This window comes from Oryctolagus cuniculus, chromosome 6, assembly GCF_964237555.1.
Source record: "Oryctolagus cuniculus chromosome 6, mOryCun1.1, whole genome shotgun sequence".
In the NCBI taxonomy this organism is placed as follows: domain Eukaryota; kingdom Metazoa; phylum Chordata; class Mammalia; order Lagomorpha; family Leporidae; genus Oryctolagus; species Oryctolagus cuniculus.
The window spans coordinates 133810705-133816975 of NC_091437.1; the positions used below are offsets into that span (position 1 = coordinate 133810705).

General features: G+C 39.3%; 1 long non-coding RNA gene across 2 annotated transcripts in view; it reads left to right on the plus strand.

The window, feature by feature from the left end:
• Nucleotides 1–6271, plus strand: part of LOC138849966 (uncharacterized) — a 189180-nt gene that overhangs the window by 57932 nt on the left and 124977 nt on the right. The window lies entirely within an intron of this gene.

Sequence of the window (6271 nt, forward strand, 5' to 3'; positions counted from 1 at the left end):
CTGACTGTGTCTTTTGCAGTACAGAAACTTCTCAATTTGATGCAATCCCAATTGTTTTTTTTTTGTTTGTTTGTTTTTTTTTTTTTTTTTTTTTTTTTTTTTTTTTTTTTTGGCTTTGACTGCCTGTGCCTCTGGGGTCTTTTCCAAGAAGTCTTTGGGCCTATATCTTGCAGGGTTTCCCAATGTTCTCTAATAATTTGATGGTGCTGGGTTGTAGATTTAGATTTTTAATCCATTTTGAATGGGTTTTTGTGTAAGGTGTAAGGTAGGGGTCTTGCTTCATGCTTCTGAATGTGGAAATCCAATTTTCCCAGCACCATTTGTTGAAGAGACTGTCCTTGCTCCAGGAATTGGTTTTAGATTCTTGATCAAATATAAGTTGGCTGTAGATGTTTGGATTGATTTCTGGTGTTTCTATTCTGTTCCATTGGTCTATCCAACTGATTCTGTACTAGTACCCTGTTGTTTTGATTACAACTGCCCTGTAGTATGTCCTGAAATCTGGTATTGTGATGCCTCCGGCTTTGTTTTTGTTGTAAGATTGCTTTAGCTATTCGAGGTCTCCTGTGTCTCCATATGAATTTCAGCATCATTTTTTCCAGATCTGAGTAGAATGTCTTTGGTATTTTGATTGGTATCACATTTAATCTATAAATTACTTTTTGGAGAATGGACATTTTGATGATATTGATTCTTCCAACCCATGAGCATGGAAGACTTTTCCATTTTTTGGTATCCTCTTCTATTTCTTTCTTTAAGGTTTTGTAATTTTCATCATAGAGATCTTTGACGTCCTTGATCCAGTTTATTCCAAGGTATTTGTTTTTGTAGCAACTATAAATTGGATTGATCTTAGAAGTTCTTTCTCAGCCGTGGCATTGCCTGTGTATACAAATGCTGTTGATTTTTGTGCATAGATTTTACATCCTGCTGCTTTGCCAAACTCTTCTATGAATTCCAGTAGTCTCTTAATGGAGTTCTTTGGATTCCCTAAATAAAGAATCATATCATCTGCAAAGAGGGATAGTTTGAGTTCTTCCTTCCCAATTTGTATCCCTTTAATTTCTTTTTCTTGCCTAATAGCTCTGGCTGGAACTTCCAGAACTATATTGAATAGCAGTGGTGAGAGTGGGCATCCCTGTCTGGTACCATATCTCAGTGGAAATACTTCCAACTTTTCCCCATTCAATAGGATGCTGGCCGTGAGTTTTTCAAAAATTGCTTTGATTGCATTGAGGAATGGCCCCTCTATACCCAATTTGCTTAGAGTTTTCATCATGAAAGGGTGTTGTATTTTATCAAATGCTTTCTCTGCATCTATTAAGATAATATGGTTTTCTTCTGCAGTTTTTATGTGGTGTAACACATTGATTGATTTGCGAACATTGAACCATCCCTGCATACCAGGGATAAATCCCACTTGGTCTGGGTGGATGATCTTTCTGATGTGTTGTTGCATTCTTTGACCAGAATTTTATTGAGGATTTTGCGTCTATGTTCATCAGGGATATTGATCTGTAATTCTCTTTCTCTGCTGCACCTTTTTCAGGATTAGGAATTAAGGTGATGCTGGCATCATAGAAAGAATTTGGGAGGATTCCCTCTTCTTCGATTGTTCTGAATAGTTTGAGAAGAATTGGAGTCATTTCTTCTTTAAATGTCTGGTAGAATTCAGCAGAGAATCCATCTGGTCCTGGGCTTTTCTTTGTTGGGTGGGCCTTTATTACTGATTCAATTTCTGTCTCAGTTATGGGTCTGTTTAGGTTTTCTATGTCTTTGTGGTTCAATTTAGGTAGGTTGTATGTGTCCAGGAATCTATCCATTTCTGATAGGTTTCCCTGTTTGCTGGCATACAAGTCCTTGTAGTAATTTCTGATGATTCTTTTTATTTCTGTGGTGTCTGTTGTTACATTTCTTTTTTCATCTCTGATTTTATTGATTTGGGTCTTTTCTCTTCTTTTTTTAGTTAGTTGGGCCAATGGTGTGTCAGTTTTGTTTATGTTTTCAAAAAAGCAGCTCCTCGTTTGGCTGATCTTTTGTAATACTTTTTTTTTTTTTTGGATTCAATCCTGTTGATTTCTTCTCTGATTTTAATTATTTCTCTTCTCCTACTAATTTTGCTTCTGGTTTGCTGCAGTTTTTCTAGATCCTTGAGATGTGTTGAAAGCTCATCTATTTGGTGCCTTTCTAATTTCTTGATGTAGGCACCTATTGCTATAAACTTTCCTCTTAACACTGCTTTTGCTGCGTCCCACAAGTTTTGGTATGTTGTGCTGTTATCCTCATTTACATCCAGAAAGTTTTGATTTCTCTTTTGATTTCTTCTGTGACCCAGTGTTCATTCAGGAGCATGTTGTTCAATCTCCATGTGTTTGCATATGCTCTAGGGATTCCTGAATTGCTAATTTCCAGCTTCATTCCACTGTGGTTTGAGAAGATGCATGGTATGATTCTAATTCTTTTGAATTTGCTGAGACTTGCTTTATGGCCTAGTATGTGGTCAATCCTATAGTAGGTTCCATGTACTGATGAGAAGAATGTGTATTTTCTAAGTGTAGGATGAAAAGTTCTGTAGATATCTCTTAGATCCATTTGGGCTTTCGTGTCGATTAAATCTGCTGTTTCCTTGTTGATCTTCTGTGGTTGATCTGTCTATAGTTGAAAGTAGAGTACTGAAGTCCCCCAGTACTATTGTATTGGAGTCTAAGTCTCTTTTTAAGTTCCTTAACATATCTTTTAAATAAGCTGGTGCCCTGTAATTAGGTGCATATACGTTGATAATCGTTATATCTTCCTGTTGAATTCATCCCTTAATAATTTTATAGTGCACCTCTTTGTCTCTCTTAACAGTTTTTGTGTTAAAGTTTATTTTGTCTGATATTAAAATGGCTACACCAGCTCTTTTTTGGTTTCTTTTGGCATGGTATATCTTTTTTCAACCTTTCACTTTCAGTCTGCATGCATCTTTGTTGGAAAGATGTGTTTCTTTTAAGCAGTAAATAGATGGGTTTTGTTCCTTAATCTGTTCAACCAGTCTGTGTCTTTTAACTGGAGAGTTGAGGCCTTTTACATTCAATGTGACTATTGATAAGTAGTGACTTTGCTCTGCCATTTTTTAAAAGATATTTCTAATATAAGCTTTGACTTTCCTGTGATCTTTTACTGGGAGGTTTTCTTCCTTTACCTTCTTTTGTATTGATGGCCATTACCTTCTTTTGTATTGATGGCCATGTTTTTGTGTTTCTGTGTGTAACACTTCTTTAAGCATCTTTTGCAGGGCTGGTCGAGTGGTAACAAATTCTTTCAATTTCTGTTTGCTATGAGAGGTCTTTATTTCACCTTCATTCACAAATGAGAGCTTTGCAGGATATAATATTCTGGGCTGGCAGTTTTTTTTTTTTTTTCTCTCAGTACTTGGGCTGTATCTCGCCATTCCCTCCTAGCCTGTTGGGTTTCTGATGAGAAGTCTGCTGTGAGTCTAATTGAAGATACTCTGAGAGTAATCTGACGTTTCTCTCTTGCACATTGTAGAATCTTTTTTTTATGTTTCACTGTGGTGAGTTTGATTACAATGTGTCGTGCTGAGGCTCTCTTTTGGTCATTTTTATTGGGGGTTGTATGTGTTTCCTGTACTTGGATGTCTCTTTCCTTCTCCAAACCCGGAAAGTTTTCTGCTAGTATCTCACTAAAAAGTCCTTCTAATCTCTTTTCTCTCCCCATGCCTTCAGGAACTCCTAGAACCTGAATATTGGGTTTTTAATAGTATCCTGTAGATTCCCGACAATATTTTTAGATTTCTAATTTCCTCTTCTTTCCTTTGGTTTGACTGCTTACTTTCCTGTGCTCTGTCTTCTAAGTCCGATATCCTCTCTTCTGCCTCACTGATTCTGTTTTTAAGGCTCTCAAATGTGTTTTTAATTTGTTCTTTTAGTTCTTCACTTCATTTTGGTTTCTCTTCACTATCACAATTGCATGTTCTTCTAGGTTCTTCATTTTATTTTGATTCCTCCTTAAGATTTCATTTTCACAAGAGAGATTGTCTGTTCTTTCCTGTATGGATTTCTGTAGTTCATGCATTTGTTTTTGAGAACTTCTAAATGTTCTTATCATAAATTTTTGAAATCTATATCTTGCATTTCTTCTATCTCATCATCTTCATAATCTTGTATTGGAGTGTCATGTTCATTTGGGAGTGTCATGATGTCTTCCTTATATTTGTTTCCTCGGTTTCTGCGTTTATTGTTTGGCATTGTGGAGATATATTTTGGTTTCTTCTTCTTTTTTTTTTTTTCACTGTGGTGGCTTTTCTTATTATACTATGACTCTAGATTAAGTCTATTTTCTGCTTTGGTGAATCTCTAGAGGGTTTTTGTGGGTGTGGACCGAGAGCTCTGTTTAGTTCTTCAGGGTTAAGGGGGTGCCAAAGGTGACACACCCAGGTTTGGTGTGGTAAATCTCTCTCTCTCTCTCTCTCTCTCTTTTTTTTTTTCAGAAGGGAAGTAATTCTGCTCAGCTGAGCTCTTCTCCTTGATGGCAATCAGTGCCTGAGCGCTAGCCCCAGTGGGTATAATACTCGTCTGCTCTGTATCAAGGACCACACAAAGGATCTGTGCAGTCCTTAGTGTAAGCTCAGATTCCCCTGCAATGTCTCTCACCAGGTAGCCAAAGCTGCTCGAATTTGTGGTGTCTCCAAGACTAGTCATGTTTCAGCCACACCATGAGTTCTCCCACACACTCTCATTTTTTTTTCAAAGTTCCAAATCATAAGCTACAAACATTCACTGGGTCTTAGTCTCCTGTTATTTTTCTCTACCAGAGTCAGGTTTGTCTGCTTGGTGAGGGCGGGCACAATCCTGAGCTAGCGCAGCTGTTACATATGTCCAAAATGGTGCCTGCTCTATTTGTCTTCCCCGCCTTTGTAAGGTGAGTGGAGAGAGAATCTTGTCCATACCAGTCCCTTTTCTCTTTTTTTTTCTCTCCTCTAGTTAGGCTGGTGTATTTTCCCCCATGGGGCATCAAGCCTTGTTCCCTCTAGGCTCTTCCTGCCGCTTCCCTGCCAGTGTCTCGGGCTACTGCAGTTTTGCCTCACCTCACTTTCCAGCGCTGGTGTATAGATTTGGCAGCTGAGCTCCTGAGCCATGGGCACCCATTCCCTCCATGTAGGTCCACCATGTCCCTCTAATTCTGGAAGAGTTTCTTCTGCAGTTTTTTGCCTTACTCTTCCCTGAGACTGCAGTATCTACACTTTTATTAAACTATCTTTTCCTGGACTATCAGTGAGCTCCCTCCCTATTCCGCCATCTTAGAGCCCCTAGAGCTTACTTCTTCAAACTTAGTAAGGGGTAGTCTACTCCTTGTGTGTGCTAATCAGAATCATATATATAGGGCCGGCGCCGCGGCTCACTAGGCTAATCCTCCACCTTGCGGTGCTGGCATAGTGGGTTCTAGTCCCGGTCGGGGTGCCAGATTCTGTCCCGGTTGCCCCTCTTCCAGGCCAGCTCTCTGCTGTGGCCAGGGAAGTGCAGTGGTGGATGGCCCAAGTGCTTGGGCCCTGCACCCCATGGGAGACCAGTATAAGTACAAGCTCCTGCCATTGGATCAGCGCGGTGCGCCGGCTGCAGCGTGCCGGCCGTGGTGGCCATTGGAGGGTGAACCAACGGCAAAGGAAGACCTTTCTCTCTGTCTCTCTCTCTCACTGTCCACTCTGCCTATCAAAAAAAAAAATCATATATATATATATATATATATATATATAATGTATCTGTATTAGGTTGAATTGTGTACTCCCAAATACCCATCTACCTGAAACCCCACAATGTGACTGTGTTTAGGAATAGGGTCTATGGGTTTGTAATTAGTCAAGTTAAAATAAGGTCATGTTGGAGTAGAATTACCCCTAATATAATAATTATCCTACAGATACGCAGAGGGAAGAGGGCAATATGGCAGTAGCTGCAGTAACTGGAATTAGACTACTAAGTGCCAAGAAACACTAAGGACTGTTGGCAACCACAGAAGCTAGACGAGACAAATAAAGACGGCATCTCTAGAGCTTTCAGAGAGATCTTGGCCCTGCAGATGCCATGACTTCACACTTTGACCCTCCAGACCTGTACGAGAATAAATCTATGTCATTGTAAGCCACCAAGTTTGGGAAGCTTTGTTGCAATAGCCTTAGGAAACTGATACAACAATGTAATGTGACTAGCATCTTATTATCTTTGATGAATAACAGTGATAAATAAAGGGAGTAGATTCTTGTCATCTTTGT